This window comes from Homalodisca vitripennis, chromosome X, assembly GCF_021130785.1.
Source record: "Homalodisca vitripennis isolate AUS2020 chromosome X, UT_GWSS_2.1, whole genome shotgun sequence".
Taxonomy (NCBI): Eukaryota; Metazoa; Arthropoda; class Insecta; order Hemiptera; family Cicadellidae; genus Homalodisca; species Homalodisca vitripennis.
Genome location: NC_060215.1, coordinates 70172205 through 70191030, shown reverse-complemented (window position 1 = coordinate 70191030; position 18826 = coordinate 70172205). Strand labels below are relative to the sequence as shown.

At 34.3% G+C, this 18826-nt stretch overlaps 1 protein-coding gene across 1 annotated transcript in view; it reads right to left on the bottom strand.

Moving 5' to 3' along the window:
• The window catches only part of LOC124369160 (putative fatty acyl-CoA reductase CG5065), a 71029-nt gene extending 67225 nt beyond the window's left edge, over positions 1-3804 (bottom strand). Inside the window, exon 1 of the mRNA XM_046826950.1 lies at positions 3705-3804. The gene's annotated coding sequence lies outside the window, so the exon portion shown is untranslated. The remainder of the gene's footprint in view (positions 1-3704) is intronic.
• Positions 3805-18826: the final 15022 nt, after the last annotated feature.

Sequence of the window (18826 nt, the reverse complement as noted above, 5' to 3'; positions counted from 1 at the left end):
AGCCGTATCCTTTTTGGTTCACACTATCCCAGGTCGACTGGAAATTTTTAGTGAGTTAAAAACAGAATCGCATAGGAATGTCCTATAGGAGAACAATATTTACTGGGTACGTTGTAGTTCAGAGCACTTCACAGTTTTTAACTTGTTTTTGTTCAATTAGGACAAGCATATAACAAACTTCCCATGACACTTCGTCTTAAAAGGACTTTAGCTCTGCTTCTGGGGTGACAGGACATTAAAGATGGGTAAGGTTTGGTGTAGGAGCCGTTTCAGTCGAGATTTCTTATTATCCATCCTGGAGAGATAATAGGCATAATCTCAGACATTTCAAATTGGAAGAAGGGGAGGCTAGTTCCAGCATCTTCCAGTAAAAACGGACAGGAGAGACATTATCCCCAACTGTTTAGCATTGCAAAAACCTTTTAACACTAAGGAAGCCCACCCTCTCCAACAATAATAAGCACCCTCCGCAGTAAATTAAATTATCCATCAATCCCAATACTGTTGTTCCATTATCCCGACATTGTTAGCACTCATGTGAGTTGGTTTCTGTGGTCTACACATCACGAAGGTGGCCAAGACAGGGATAAGCAGGCTTTGAGGCTTCCTCTGGAGATTATACACAGATCCCGTTGTATTAATTATCTGTATTAATAACTAAATTAATTATCTATGGTTGCTACCCTTAATATATTAAAAACAAAACTGTCCTCTACCTTTGGACGGCTTTGCTAGGACGGTCTACTTCCTTTTGTAAAATCCTGGACTGGGAAAAGAACGCAATTTATTAAATCGTTTATTCACTATGCTGTTGATATACACACTTCATCGTTAATATGAAGTAATATAGTAGTGAAAAAACAGGTAATCTTGCAGGCACTCAAGAGCTTCTCTACTACCAAACCATCGACTGTAAAATGGATACAAGTTGATATCTCGATCATAGTGTGGGGAGGTGGTCCATCTTGCGGTAGAACCTAACTTGATTTTAGTTATTCGTTCGTTCTCCTACAGTAAAGAAGGGTTCGAAATTGACCCATACTACGTATGTTCAATGAGGGTTCGCATTAAAGCAATGCCCACAATTTTAAAGACTAACATGATTCAATTAATGCCTGTCGAGGTAGTCCTCAGAAAGTCAATGAATTAAGTGGATTTTATCCTCTATAAATTTTTACTGTTAACACTCGACGTACGTACTGGCATTCTTTGTGGAATATTGACAGCCCCAAAAACAGAATTAGTCGAGAGGTCTACGGGTTTCTACTCACGGAATAACATCCAATGACATTTCCAATTAGCAACTCATCTCGGTCTTCCTGTTCTGCGGGCGTCCTTTAATCTGCAAGACTCTACTCAATGTGTTTTGGTTTTTGCACTCCTGTTTTAGAAATAGGGTTGCCATTTGGGAAAATATCATTAGAAGTTCTTTTTCCATTATAAATTTACGCTCTTTATAATTGGGCATCATTAATAGGGTTGTTCATTTAGCTTCATCTTGCATAACCGCAGTAAATAAAACACGAGAAAACACTGCTTAACTTGATGAATGCCAGAGAGACACTGACGAAATTGATTTTATTCGTAATCTACCAAAATCACATAAAACTCGAGTTCCTACTTTGCCGAGATAGGATAAAGGTTATTTTACGATTTTGTATGTTTGTCTAACAGGAAACTTTGTTAGTAAGTTAAACCATTGAAGTTGTATTTTCGTAACAGTTAGAAACCTAAAATCTTCTTTAGGATTTTAAAATACAAACTATATAAATTTATTTTAGATTTTAATATGCAGTCATTTTGTACTGGAATGAGTTACCTCTACTTTGCAGTGTTTGTTTTATTCATTGAGACATTTAAAGTAGGTGCCACTTGCCATGAGCTTGCATTATAAGGTTAAAAATTGCCCTGAAAATGAGGGATTTTGGGACATAGGTAAATTAGTGATGGTGACCAAAAAATACAGTCTACTTTACTATTGCTTAGTATTTCCTTACTCATGTATTAGGTATGAAGATATTTACATTATTAATATAATGTTATTATTTTTCGTAATCCATTAATTAATTTAATACACTTACATGGATCGCATGTGAAGTTACCGCGCCTGATGTTTATACAACAGGTGATTTAAATTCAATTGCATTAATTATACGCATCAATACATTTATAAAAGCTAGAGTTTTTGCAGTTTTTGGTAACTTTTGACGAACGTAGAATTTGTTGAATGTGCATTTGTTTCGAGATATTATGTACAATCAGAATCTTTATAGTGAGAGAAATTACTTAAAACACGTTTTACAAAAAAATGTTTGTGAATTTTGTAAAAGGTCTTTTTAATTGATATGCTAGTTTTTAAGTTCATTTATCCAAGTGGAGATCAAGCAGGAATTTTATGAATATAATATTTCTAGTAATTAAAAGTACAAAGGCCTTAGTATTTGAATTGTTACCTTTAAAAATGTGCAGACTAGTAACACAGAAGTTGATGTAAACTTAGTGAATACGCAGGGCCCAAGTATTTATTATAAACATTAAATTTCAAGCAAATCGGAAAACATCGTCTGCATGAGATGAATCTTTTTCCTGACTATTGATTTTCGGTTCGTTATACGTTCATTCAACCTGGACCTGGCTCCGTACACACCTGGTTCTGATAAGAGCTGCGCGCCGCGCCGCTGTGAGTCTTGACCAGTTCAAAATTCGTGTATACTGTCAAAACTCTATCGCCGCAAGAACTATTCCCTAGCCTCTAACCATCATTGCGTGTGCGTAGCCAAGTCATGGAGCCGAATATGCCAGAGATAGAGTAGAGACAGTGCTGTGCTTTACTTGTCCCGCGACGCGGTAGACGTTATTCAGGCCATGTAATTGTATATTTGGCCCCCATATAGTAACTTCAAAATTACACCAGGAAAACAGGAGGAGGGATAACAATGAAGGTCCCGATATTACAATTCAACAGCTCAATACATGGGTATTTATAATATAAAAATCTCCAATATACTTTTTGTTGAATTATAATTCTATGATCATCCAGCACTGATTTAATGCCGCTACATCAAATGCTTAGTTTGTCTTTAAGAGCCGTGTTAGACTTATATTACATTATTGAACATCAATATCTAATCATTATCTGTTGTATTTTTTAATTTTAAAAGTATTTAAGCAATGAATAATTTTGGAAACTTATTACTAATTTTGAAGGAAAGTAAATTCAAAGCTAAGCTCCTTCGCATGTTTAGGGTCTCTCTTAACATTACAAACTATTCCTTACATGTCCTAAACAATGGTAGATCACCTCTACTATATATTTTTAGTTGTTACATCTGCATAAGCCATTCGTATGCATCTAAAGTATACATTTTACGAGCATATATAAAAATGGAAATGTTTTTAAATAATTGTTTTAATCATTTTAGATCACCATATATACCAAGTGCACTTTATGTTAAGTATGTGGTGTAATAAATGCAACAGTGCGTTACATTAAACGCCTTTACAATATTAAGTGTTCTCCTCCAAAAAAGTAGGTAGTTAGTTGTGGTGGAAGCATCGGTTTGATGTATTGTAAAACTAATTTTATTGTGTCCAACAGAAAGATGTAAAATCCCCAAAGCCTCATAATATCACGTACGCATTGTACGGTCTTCACAGGCATTATTGTAACTGAAACTTACAAGAGGTTAAAGCGAGTTACTAACCTAGTCCGGGTGAAGAATATCCTGCACTGTGGACTTGCTGCGACTGCGAGAGCGACCAAGAGAAGACTGGTGTGTTAGCGTGCAGTGAGTCCGGGCGCTGATACCAGGACCGGAGAAAGAGCGGAGAAAGTTACATAAGAGCGCGATGTACAGACGGGTCTAGAAACGCCGTGGTCTGGTACAGTCCCGTCACATACGTACTTTCAACCTGGACCTGGCTCATTTCAATAATAGCTTCTGTGTAAAATGGCTACAAACAATCACGCTCGGTAACTACAACTGCCTCCAGAGTTCAGTGATGCAGGAATACTCGTATTCGAGGGTATTAACCGAGTTTCAAGGCAGATCTAAATTTTCTCCATCAAAGGGCGATATTTTGAGGGTATTTTGTTTAAAAAAAACCTTATTAATTCGTTAAACGTGCATTCCTTGACTTTTACTATTCCATGCTCTGAATCTATTAGATGTACAATATTGTCTGTCTTCTCAGGAGCATGTGATGCAATTTAATCCCCAATGAAATCGGTTTTTTACATCGGTTAATTTGTTTCCTTTCGGGGTCTCAGCCCTTTAACATAAAATTCCTAAAGGTGAAAAATGGAAAAACTGTTTTAATAATTCCATGAAGAAGTATAGGAATTCCAAGAAGTATCTGTAGCCAATCATCTCCAAGAGAAAACAGTTGAATATCATTTGTTTACCGTATGCATTTAAGCTATGAGTTATGGGAAAGACGTGTTTTTATTGAATTATGAATTAAGGTAATTTACATTTCAATTATTCACAATTTAAGGACACATGTTTTAAACTAAATATTACTTAAGGAAATGTTTTACACATAGAACACACAACTCACTTCAATTATCTATCATATTTATATATTGTGAAAAATGCATACCCTTCTTCATCCGTTTTTTTTCCGTTGAAATGATTTCAAAAAGACCCAAATTATTGCTTCAAATTCCTACAATGCATGGTTGAACATAGAGTGGTAAAAATGTTTTTTTTCTATTTTCCAGTCTTCAGAAAAGATATCTTGGTTATAAAGGGCCATGACTAAAATATTTTTTTTATCTAACCCAACCGAGAACCGACACCTCAAACGTCACACTTGAAATACATACAACTAAACTAATAAACCATTTAGGGCAAACTTTAAAAAATGTAACAGAATAAAAGGTGTTCGTGGTGTATGTATAAAAGAAAAGATTAATCTGTTTTATGCATAGGAAATGTTGATCACCCATCTCACTAGGCAGGTCTCCTAAGTAAGAATGTTTTACAAGATCATTTCAGTAGACTCTACTTCCGCCTGCTCAAGAGAGGATAAGCGCTAGAAGGTGTGGTATTTATCGCATGGTCTAAAGTAACTAAAAAAGTAATAGGAAAAAGTAAAAAAATAAAAGGAAGTAAAAAACTTTAAATGATTATGGACGCTGGATGAATTGGAAAATATAAGAAGATAATTATTGTTGTACTTTTTAATATAGTACATAGTGGTTACAAGCAATCCTCCACGTGACTACATGATGTATTTTGAAAATATATACCATATAGTGCGAAGATATCGCAATAGAAACACTGATACAGAGCTACATTGGGAACAGAAAAACGAGGTATCAATTTGTCCGCTAGGCTGGACGTACCTAAGGCCTACGGCTTTAACTATTGCATAAATTCCAGGAAACATTAGCAGCATAATGCCATCAAGACCATTCCGCATATGACCAACCCCAACATGGCAGTTATATGGCTCTAGGCAACTCTAGAGAGGTTTTGGGGACCTCAGTTTTAGATCAAGAGAAGTTTAGACAAGTTATTAGATCTCAGCTTTCACTGTATGTTTTTAGCTGAAAGTTTCGTAAATAAAATATATGTAGTATTGGAAAATATTTTGTAATAGTACATTTATTAACTAGGGGCTGTACGAATAGATAATCTACTATAGAGTTTAGAAAAGGATTGGTTGTTTCATTGCACAATTTAAAATTATACATGTGCTCTGAGTTATTATCAATAATTTTATCAAACAAAATAGTTGCCGAGCAATGAATGACTTGTACTTTTCATTCTGCATTATTTAATTTAAATTCAACAAAACGTGTTTTGCTTTTAATTAAAAATGTAAATACTACATTTAAAATATATCTAGTAACATTAGTTACAACAAAAGTTGTACTGATATAAACAATGAATCCTTTTACCGTTTGTCGTTAGCGAGCTGAAACTGATTCTTCAACTATCGATTACACAAACTTAATTTTGTGTCACAGAACAACACCATTTTGGTCTTATTCGGGAAATTTTAAATACGTTAACTGCATGTTTGAAGATTTGTTTACAGGCTTAAAATTTGATAAAAAGGTTACTTTAACAATCCTTGTTTTTCCGTTTTTTAATGTTAGCTAATTTTTGTAACATTATTTAAACAATCCAGCGTAGGAAATGAATACATATGAATTCTCGTTCCAAATATTGACGGCTTACATACTGTCACCTAGATTTATTAGTTTTAAGGTTTCAATTTTTTTTAATTAAAGCAAATTAACTGACCAATTCTGCATAACAAATAGTTCTTTCATAACGTTATTTCAAAAGGAACAACAAAAAGTTGTTTAATGTTAATTATATAAGAAACCTCGTTAGAATTTTTTGCGAATACATAGACGCAAACACGTTACTCCAATTTTAACAAATCCAACTGTGTTAAGAACATACTAAGGCCAAAGAATCCTAATAAATACAAAAACACAAAACCTTGTACACAAGCTAAAATATGTTGATTAAGCTTAGTTAAACTGGACGGAGATTTAATACTCGCCTTAGGTTTAAAGAACACCAACACAACCTTAAAATAAACAAACAAAAATCTACTTTCGAGCAACATCTTTTACCGGCCATAATCATTCTGTTGGTAAGACACATCAGTTTCTACGTAGATAACAAGATTACACCTGTATCTCCAATCTGATAAGGACGATTAGCAGGAGGTAAGAAACAGAGTAGTCTGCCTTTGCTCGCGCGCCGCGCCATGATCGTTTTTGTATCTACAGGACAGTCACTATTAACTTATTTATTTCATGTCGCTGTTTGATTTATTTACTGTGTCGTGTATTTTTTTACTTTTGATTTTAGTAATGTGTTCTATTTTAATTCACCTGATGAAGCATTCTGGTTACTCAAAAACTTATACCTGACCAACAAAGCTGATTACGTCGTCATACAAATTTTTATTGGGGCGAACGACGCGACGGTTAGTAAGTAACTTAGTCTTACTTGAACATATTTCTCACAGCTCGAGACGAAAAATGAATGAAATGAAAAATGGCTTAGGACTATCAGGACCTCTGTACATTGAATGTAGTAGATAGTCAAATTGTTAGCATATCATACTTTGTATTAAATTTTAACAAAACTGTCCATGTGTACTAAATTAGCCAATACACTTTACAAAATAATACTAAATTAAATATAAAATTATACATACACATGTAGAAAGAGAAACAAAAAGCAAAAGTACATTGAACAACTCTAACCTATTGCTTGACTCCATACAAATCGTAAGCATCATTGTCCGTCATCCCGCAGGCTCGCCAGAAAAGATCCTGACCCTGACCCCGAAACCAGTGGCGTAGCGACAGAGGAGCGAGTGGAGCGACCGCTCCAGGGCGGGGCGACAGGGGGGCGGCGGGCGGGCGGACGATAAAATTGCGGGAAGCAGCCCCTTCCACGCGCATCACACGGCCGCGCAGAAGACCACGTCCTTCTTCAGGAACCTTTTTCTAAGGTAGGCCTAGTTTAAAGCTGAAGGTACCGATTGCGAGGTTGAACCTTAAAGAAAATGTAACAGCGGTTATAAGTTCTTCTGATAAGGGTAATTTTGAAAACACTCTTACAGCCAAACAAAAACGGCAAATAATAAAATTAGGCCCTCATCAGCCTAAAGGGCCATTTTTCAAAAGAATCAGAAGGGAGAAATAAAAATAGGGGATTTGACGAGAAATGGTATTTTTCAAAAGAATAAAGAAAACCAATTGAGAATAAAACGTAATTGGTTATGCTATTCAAACATCCCTCAATGTTTGATATTGTCAGCCATGCTGGCTTTTCAATATGGCCTATACTGATGTGGGATTTTCGAAAGGTACATCTGATTGGGCACATTTAGGTCGAAACATAAAAGACCATGAAGAAGATTCGCAAAGTCATGCAATTGCGTGTGAAATATACTATCGCTGGCAGTTCGGCCTAACAGTTGATAGTGAGAATCTGGAGGAGATTAAAAAGGCCACTGATTACTGGAGACAAGTTTTAAGGCGAGTGGTGGACGTCATTATTACGTTAGCTACAAACGACTTACCACTGAGAGAGCACAGATTGTGTAATGACGATGAAGATGCAACAAAATCGAAAGGAAATTTCCTTGAGATAATACATATGCTAGCAAGATATGACCAGGTCCTTGCAGATTAAATTAAGTTACCGAAACGTAGTGCCTTAGTCCTCAGATTCAAAATTATTGTAAAAATCAACCTGATTTCCAAAGAGATAAAAAAAGAAATCAAGGAAGAAAATGAAAAAAAGCCCCTATGTGTCTATTATCTTTGATACAACTCAAGATATAGCGAAAACCGACCAGCTGAGTACAGTGTTTCGTTATATAAAGATAAAAACTGACGAAGGCCAGTACAACTAGTCATAGAAGAAGCGTTCGGGGGCTTTTTGGAAGTGGAAAAGCCAGAAATCAGAACACTTATCAAATGTTGTTTTCAATATCATAGTAATATGATAGTTATTGAAAGTGTGTTGCTTGAAACTATGGACATAATTTCTAAAAAACTTCAAAGTACCGAAGAAGACTTGGAACACGCAACAAAAATGCTCGTAAATCTCAAAACAAAAATTAACAAACTTAGGAATGAGTGGCAAACAGTTAAAGCAGATGCAACTAAGCTTTGTTTGCAATGGAAAGTTGTACCACATTTCATTGACTCAAGAACAAAAAAGAAGACAAGAATGTTTGATGAAGTGCAAGTTGATGACCCTATTAAAAGACAATGAGAAACGTTTTCCGGGTTAAGGTGTTCAACCGTAGCCTTGACATAATCACAACGCAGCTGACGGAGCGTTTTTGAGGTTGTTACTCACATTACTAAGTAGTTTCCAATGTCTGAAGCCTTCTTTTTTAATTGGAGCAAGTGATGAAGAAATCTTAGAATCAAGCAAAATTTTGATATTAAACTACCAAGATGACGTCTTCCTTAACTTAGGTCCACAGCTTGTAAGGCTAAAAAACTTGTTTTTTTAAGTCGCGTGGAAAAACTCAAAAGTATAAGGGATCTTGCAGATACTTTAATAGTGCGTGCTCAAGTTGGTTCCAGCTTTCCAGATGTGATCAAATGGAAGTGCAGAGAGATCATTTTCAAAACTTAAACTGATAAAGAACTATTTTCGCAGCACTATGTCCCAAGAACGTCTGAGTGCCTTGGCAACCATACCTATAGAGCGCAGCAGAGCCAGGCACATCAACTTGGACGACACAATAACACAGTTTGCTAGCATGAAGTCACGAAAGAAGATTAGTTAAGATAGTAATATGCGAGTTGGTTTTGTAACTACTTAACTACTATGTTCACGTTTTAGATAATGTGCTCAAATTTAAAACTAGGGTTTTCAATACATATTTATTAAATATATTGAAATTTATACTTTCATTCCAAACCCTATGGAATTGAATTGAGATTTTAAAATACATATTGCAATACACGTAAACTAGGTCTCTTACAAGGAACAAAACTTTATAAAGAATAGTAGACTGTAAGTTATTATAAAAAATGATGTTTTGGTCAAAGACGCCTTACATTGCTGATGAAATGATGGCCAAGAAAGGTTTGTTACGGTAGTGAGGTGAACTGTCGGCACTGATTGATCATGTAGGTAAAAGTTGGGGAAGGGGCGCCAGCGACTGAGTCGCTCCATGGCGCCAAAATCCTCACTACGCGACTGCCCGAAACCTTCATTATTTCTTTCATCAGGGAGAGCTTTCCAAGGTAACAAGCTTGAACAGTAAACGACCCATTAAAGTTGTTACCTATGAATTGGAATTGATAGTAAACTTGCTTCCCTTCTCATATGTAATTCACTAATAACCAAGATAAATTTGAAATGATCGGACACGTAAATAGTAGTTTTAGTTTTGATAATAGTAAAATGCAAAGTAAAATGAATATGGAATTTACATAGTGCTTGAGTTTTGTAAGTGATAACTGCCGAAAAAATTGTGTAACGTGCTCATGACGCCTGAGATTAAAAGTAAATTTAATACAGTAATTCTGAGTACACTGCAGTCAGCCAGTGCTCAACAACAGCCATTTCACAAATCACGACGTGACGGTGGTCCAAGTGTTGTATGTTATCTTAACTACAGTACATTTTAGGGTTATATTATTAGACAGTGGAGATTCTTCAGTTTGTTTTGGTGAATTAATTCACGACTGTTACGTTTTGGTTTCGGTTCGGTATCAAGGTAATACGGTTAATTAATCTCGAGTTACCTACTATCATTGCTAGCAATTTGTTTTCTTTTAATTTCAGGGCATGTTGGTTTGCCCAAAAATTATAAAATGCAAGTTGAATAGGGACATAAATGTATCTAGTTTGATAAGTGAAAAATGAATGTACAGTATATTTATAAATCATCAGCGTAAAGATGAAGATTCGAATGCCTCATGATTGAAGTATTACAATTTATGTAAAGTGATAATAGAAGGGGTCCAAGGATATAGCCCTGTGTAACTCCCCTATAACAGCTTGTCAGTTAGATATTTTACTCACTTACTTCACACATTGTTGAAGTCCAGTACGGTAAGACTCGATTCAGTTAATACAACCATTGGAAAAACCATACTTTAATTTTATGACGAGACAGGTGTGTTTATATACAAAATTGAAGGCCATGGAAAATTTAAAAACTATTAAAATTATCACTAGACTGTTGTGAATATTGAATTTTACTCTAGTTCACTTTCCACTTTAACTTTTGAATTTGATGTTGCAGACTTGACTACTGGAATTCATGTTCATCTGAATAGATCCAAAAACAAGAAGCTCAAAACAAACTCTTTGCACTGTTTCGACAACAGAGACACCTAGACTACAAAATATGGTGTAATCTAGGTAAAGAGGTATTCTCAATGTCTCAGGTGCACAATTGAATGCAGTACAATTTTTTTCCAATGATCTTCTGAAAGCGGATAATCATTCTGAGCCATCATGGGGGTTTTATTTGACAATTTTAATTTTAGTTTTCATTCTGTCTGTCTGCTGAATTCCTAAACACTCTCCAACGTTTAGTTTTCCTGTCCTGCCCAGTCATCAACATTAAAAAGTAACATTGCAAAAAAATGAACTTTGAAATGTATTTTACATTATAACACTTAGTCCTTTCTGAAAGAAGTAAAATTCATTAATTTTCTCAACATAAATTAATAAAAAAATAACTCTTTTTTATTAATAAATTACAAAATTCTTTAAACAAAATCACACTTACTTCACTCCAGGTCCAGCACTTTCAGGTATCCCCATGGCTCATCACAAATTTGTCAACTCATTAGATACCAAAAGAAGAGGTACAGTGTGTGCATTGCCAGGCAGGCTTCCTAATGTAATATTATTCATTTAATAAAAATTAGTTTAAAACATAACCATGGCTGCTTAGTCTATCTATAATAATGGAACAAAATATGTAATGTAGGTCTCACAATAATAGTTTGTTAAGACAAATCTCAAAACCAAGTCTTAATAAAAAGTCAGAATTAAAAGTTTGTTGACAATTAAGAATTGTATTAATTGATTAAGTCAAGCGATATGGGGAGGTATTTTGTTAAAACATTTTAAAGGCATATATGATGGGCTTTTTTCAAATAAGGAGAGATTATGGAGGGGATAATGAAATTTTGTATTGCTCCTTGTATTAAAGTGGTGTGTGGAGGTAAACTCATTATATAAGGCAGGCCTATCACACACTAACTTTATGACTTCATAAACATATATTCCTGTTAGTGTCAATACCTCAAACTGTCTAAATAATGGTTGACAACTAGTTTCTTTTGCGCAACCAATATTTTTTTACAGTTTTTCTGTGCACCCCAGACAAAAATTCTGTATCGTAAAACAGATTCTACACAGACATGACATACTGCATTTGCATGTTTCTAAAGATGTGCACTGTGACAAAATGCTGAGAGCATAACGTAGACTACTTAAGTTACTAACTAAATAGTTTATATGTTAATTCCATTTTAGATTTTCATCAAAATTTAGTCCAATAAATTTGTGTGATTCAACGATGTTAAGTTGTGTTGTGTCTGAGTGATTTGATGAATGTTTATTGTGATTGTTCGGTAAATTGAATAACATTAGTATTAAGATATTTAAGATTAATCCATTGTTTTTAAACCACGATTCTAAATGTGCCAGTGATGTTCTAGTTTTTATGAACAAGTCATGTAATGATTTTTCTTGTATCAGTATGGTTGTGTCATCTGAATATAAAAATAGATGTCTAGGAATTTCATAGCTTAAATCATTGATAAAGGCAAGAAACAAGAGAGGGCCCAATATAGATCCCTATGGAATCCCAAACTCAACCTCACTCCAGCCAGAGTAATATGTAATATTATCTATAGTTATTTTAGTACGCTGTTTGCAACAGTTCAAGTATGAATAGATCGAGTCAAGAGCATCATCCCTAATACCCAGACCATCTAGTTTGTGCAGTAGCAGACCATGATGTACGCAATCAAAAGCCTTGGATAAGTCACAGACTACTCCAGAAGTAAACTGTGATCCATTCAAGGCTTGGGCTATCTGATAAACAAAGTCCACTAGAGCAGTGACTGTGGACAGTGATTTTTTAAAGCCATATTGAGCAGATCACAATATACAGTGGGACTCAAGGTATTGCTGAAGTCTTATATAAACTGCCTTTTCAAAGATTTTTGAGACATTACTAAGTACTGAAATAGGACGGTACTTATAGAACTCATTTTTTTGTCATTTTTTGAAAATCGGTCTAATCTCTGAGTATTTCAGCCTTTCAGGAAGAAGTCCAGTGCCAAAAGACACAGTAATCAATTTGGACAGTACGGGTGCAATCACATTGACACTTAACTTGAGTAACAAGACAGGTAACCTCTGTTGTAGTCACAAGAGTGAATTTACTTAAAATAACTTTTTGAGCCATAATACTAGAAAACAAAACCATTTTAATTTATAATTTAATATAATAAAGTTATTAATATCAAAACTAAACAGTAAACAAAAATGTGAGATGAGTTCAAGAGAACAACAGTTATGCTCTCAGGTTAGAGATGGAACATAGGCGTTTGTCGAATTTGAAAGTTAGGATTACCAGGGAGTTCATTTGATCAAGTAAAGAAGATTAACTTGTGTTCAATAAGTTGATAAGGGGTAATAAACGCTTGTGTGTTGACCTTGGTTTCAATTGTGAGCAGCGCTAAGTTACTAAAGGGTTTAAAGAAACAATATAATTAGGTTTACTATTTGACTATTTATGACAGAGAATTAGGAAAACCTGAAGGTTAAAATCATCAAGGAATTAAGTAGACCAGATAATTATTCTGCACATAAGGATTAAGGTTTTAAAAGTGCACAATCATTGCATATTATACTTTTAAGAAGTACAATGACGAAATATTAAACTGATTAGGTGGTTTTAAATAGAGATATGTGGCCTCAAAGGTGTAAGGTAACCAGAGGATTAGGTTTATCAGAGGTTAGTAAATCAGGAAATTAAGATGATTAGAAGATAAAGCCAAATTTCTGAGTTCCCTAAAAGGTTATCGCCAGAACTTTAAGGTGAACTGCCAATGTATATTTATAGTTGTAGTGCACTGACTAGAGGGTAAAGTTGGTTATGATGTTAATTTTATCAGAGAGATTAATTTACAATGTGATTAATTTGTTTAGGGGTTTATGATGGCCAGAAAATTAAGCTTAGTAGGATTACAACGAGGGATTATGATTACAACAGGGCAAAAATAACCAGAAAATAACTTAACGTTGACCATTGTAATAAGTTTTTAAGGTATTAAAGATGATGGTTTCAACTTATCAGGAGGTAAAGATGTCCTTATAGATACACAAAATTCACTGTCCTTTAATCCCCTATGTGATGATTAATGTTCACTATACGAAAATATCTTCCTGGGCTAAGAGGATTATATGACAATATTTGATTAGCCATAATAAACTACATCAGTCCTTAGAACCCCTGGCTTTGATTTGGAAGTACTGCTGACTGATCGCATACTATGGACCAATATACCAGAAACCAACATCAGAACAACAATAATCCACTTGAGTTTCTCCAAACACAGTGCACAGATATGCAAATAAAACAATATATATGCATAGCTACAAACAAATACTAAGCCATAGTGTATTACCAAAGAATGTGTCATTCAATCAAACCTTGAACTCCTTAATTCTCATTTTCATAACAATTAGGACCCCAGTTATCTGGCTAGTGATTCCGATGCAGCATATCAAGTCTTTAAGGGCTTGTTTCTAAAAATCTCCCTTGACTTTACCTGTCTCACAGAGTAAATTAGTAAGAATTTAAAAAAGTAATTCTGCCTCTTCACAATGAAGCAAAGACCTTGAAGTCTTATTTCCGAAAGGAACTAGATAAGTATGAAATTACAATAAACATCCAAGAAAAGAAAGATATGGTGTAAAAGAAGAAAAATATAACAAGGAACTCTGAACATAAAACAGAAAGCAAATGTAAATGTATAATTATAGCATTAGATACGATAAGTACAGCCTTATTGTGAAGGGAAATACAGAGCAAAAACAAATAACACAAACAGAAAAGGGTGTAAAACTGAAAACAAAGAGAATGATAACCCATAGAAAATATCTGAACCTGTTAACACATATTTTAACGTAGTGGACACATTGACAGTAGAAAAGCTAGATATTAATGCATTGTTCAATCTTTAAATAAATAAAAGTTTTTCATCAGATATTATTTGCCAAAAGTCTTTAATGCTAATACCACAAATAATGATGATGTCAAGGGTGTTACAAATTCCTTAAGTAATTTAGTGTAGTATATTAAAATTAATTTAAACTGGTAAGACATTGACACCCACATCTAACAAATGTATTAAAACCAATCTTTCAGCCTAAGCAAATTGCCTCAACACTGAAGCTATCAAAAGTGTATTTGAAACACCTATAAATGATTTACAAGTAATGTGCAAAATTACCGACATATTACTCTGGTTTCAATGTTCTCTAAAATATTTGAGGGATCCACAACTTACTTTCACTACTAACAGAGGTTAAATAAATGAAGAGAGAATCAAGTTACAAAGAATATGAACCACCCATCAATATCTCCATTAGACTAATTTTACATCAAATCAACATTCCAAACAACATCCAAAAATGGGTTACATTTCTACCACTTGCCAAAATTTACCACTTATTCTATTATGGCCTTGTTGAGAACATTATTGACAAAATAGACAAGAAACAACAGTACATTTCCACACTCAAATACAGCAAAGCATTTGACTCTTTAGGACATAACCTATCCCACGATAACTAACATTATTGAGCATCAAAGACACGCAAACAAGTGGCTAATAAGTTATCTGTCAGGGCAGTGGATTCACAAGTGGAATCTAAAATAGGTACAGCCTAATGGTGTAAAAATGCTTCCCAGCATGAGACCATAACAAGGTTTGTATCCTTTGTATATTAAAGGGGTTGAGAATAAATAATATAACTTGAGACAGACAAACTGATTCAATTACGCTATGATAATTAAATGGTGCAAATAATTAAATAGCGATAAATTTTTGTGGGTAGGAAAGGAGTAAAGTGAAACCAATGAGAATTTAAAAACAAACTGGATATCCACAGTATATTGGTACTTGATGATAAACACAGTTCACAAATAATTTGTATTAAAATCACTTTATGCAGCTTTGAGAATAGAAAGTGGTGGTATTTGAGGGATCCACAACTTACTTTCACTACTAACGGAGGTTAAATAAAAGAAGAGAGAATCAAGTTACAAAGAATATGAACCGCCCACCAATACTAGAGAGTCCCGAAGAGCACAGTACTCACATCTTAACCATATAGAGTTTACCCCAATAATGCTGGCTAGGACAAGAGTTGTTGCCTAACCACGCTATCCGTGATGTGATGTTGATATCCAGTAGGCTTACAGCTGACTTTACCTGGCCAGTATTATAAGTCGTAACTAATGTAATATTAATGAATCAAATGTAATGTAATGAAACAAAACATGTAATATTAAAGGAGTGGAATTTACTATTGAAATAAAAGTAATATTTTAAATATTATACACCTACAGAAAAAACTACTTGAAGTAAAAGAAATATTATCCTAAATCAGATGAGCACTATGGCATTACCTACCAGTCATTAGAAGACACTCACGGGAGTGCTCTTAAGAAGAAACTCTTGTGACTTGCTCGCTAAACAGCTTTTGCTATACGATTAATGAATTCCTGAACGAAGAGCTGAAACCTCAAGAACATTACAATATTTTCTGAATTTTATTTGTCAATGAACTCCTGTGGTATGTAATACCACATGGCTGAAGTACTTGACTGTATTGCTGTCCATAATGAACACACAAATAAAGAAGTGTAACATCTATTGATATCATGTAGTGTGTCACTAAGTGTCCAAGTAACATCTTACCTGGGGACCACTGCTGGATTTACCATTAGGTCTCGGCCCAGGAGCGCGGACTGAGAGGGGCCACACGAGGTGTCACATATGTATATGGAATTTGAATATCATTGTCTACCATGCGCAATAGAATCACTCTCCCACCACTCTCCTCCTGTTATATTGTAATTTGGCTTTACAATTTTTAAAAGAAATATTTTACAGTGAACATTCTATGATCTCGTAGCTAAAGTGTGAGATCATTCAACCACTTGTAACTGCTCTGGCCAGGTGCATTTAATTATATAAGATTTATTTTTAAGTTAATCCAATCACAAGTAATTATACAGTGTGAGTTAAAAGTATGGATATACTCTGTTTAGTTTTTTATGGATAAAGGTGGAGGATGGAGCTCAGGACACCTTTCTAGGAAATAGAAGTGAACTTTTTAGTCACTGTTACAACTGTTCCCATTTTCCCAAAATGGGCAGCTAAAAATGTTTAAATGTAAAAACCTTTAAAGTTACACCTCATTTGAAAGGTTTTGATAGGAGAAGAACAGTGGAAACTAGAGCTTTCTATTTCAACCCAGCACAAAATGGCAGCTCAAAATATAAACATGTTTGCTAATGTAAAATAATGTAGAAATAAAACAAGTAAAATAATGTGCATCAGTTTAAATATGATAATACAGAATTCATTGATGCTTGTTTGCAGTTTTATTATAGCTAAAAGTCATTTTGAATGTATTTCCGGAAACAACTAACACTGATATAAAGAAATAAGTTCTTTATGTGCGAGCAGTTTTTTTTTACATAACTGTTTTACACATCAACTCAGTTAATAACTATAATTATATCTAAATTTAGGTACCTATATCTAAATTAAAATGAACAAATTACTATAGTCAGGTAGTATATAGAGTTGAACACATTTAAAAATATCACTTAAAATGTTATTGAAAATATGTAAGTACCGGTATATATATTTTAAGTATATATATATATATATATAAGTAAGATGTTATTGAAAATAAATCACTTCAAGAAACACTGTCATTATTGGATTTAGAAAAGGAAGACATTCTTTCAAGTTTAAATGAAACCAAGAAAAATTGCAGCAAAAAAGATGAAAAAATTTGGAAATTACAGGAAGAAGTTGACATATTAAGGCTGGACTCTAAAGAGAAAATTTGGAAGAACGAAATAGAACGGATATCTAAACAAAGAGCAAATGCAGAAGAACAACTTATACAAGAAAAGAAGAAACTTGAAAATATATTAGAAGAAAATAAATTAAAAAATAAATTAAAAGAAATGAAATGCCAAAATCTTGAACACCTTTATTCAGAATTAATGCTAGATCATAGGAATCTAATTGAAGTAACCAAACTACTTGAAGAGGACTTAAAAACCCTCTCTAATACCCATAAAGAAAATCATCTGGACGAATCAGGGAAAACATTCTGTGAAGTAATCAGAAAAGGTAAACATATTAATACAAAGTCTTTGAATGAGTGGCCAACCCTTCCAAATACTTCTATCACACTTTCAAACAAGTATGACATTTTATCAGGGCTGATAACAGATGAACCTTTGCAAAACCAGACTGAAATCAACACACTAAACAGTGACTACAAGAATGAAAGTAAATTAAAGCAGAAAAGGCCTATTATTAAATCTAAAACATACACAAAACAAGAAACAATTAAAAACAGTTTTATACCCAAAAAAATCCAAATTTTTGCTGACAGTCATGGTAAAAATCTGTATGACGCAGTGCAACCACTAGTACCAGATTCTGAGGTTTTTGTCAATGCCTGTCCTGGAGCCCCAATAACCCACATACTGCAGAACACTAACGCAATGTGTACAGACCTCACAGACCAGGACGTGGTTGTAATAATCGGAGGGGCTAATGATATGAGCCGTGTTACCTACAGAAACCGTCGAGCTGCACAAGTAATTCCAGGTCAAATACATCGGTTTTGTCAGCAAAATAACCATACCAACTTTATTTTTGTACCATTGTTTCAAAGACACGACCTGGAGAAAAAACATTTCATTAACAAAGAAATTGCAATTTTAAACGGTAAACTGGAGGAAATGGAGAGCTTCAATGTTATTGATGGGACTGAACTGAGAGGACAGCATTTTACTCGCCATGGAATGCATCTGAACAAGATGGGAAAAAAATTGCTTGGCAGGAAGATAGTTCAGGCTATTGGTAGAACTTCAGCGACATCAAAGTCTGATCCTGACCTCTGCGGAGAAATACCTACTCAAGAGCAAACCACCAGCCCATCTGTGATAGAGGTCAGCCCAAGGATAAGCTTGGAGTCAACTCTGGAGGAGCAGTCCATCTCAGCAGTATTTCAACAGA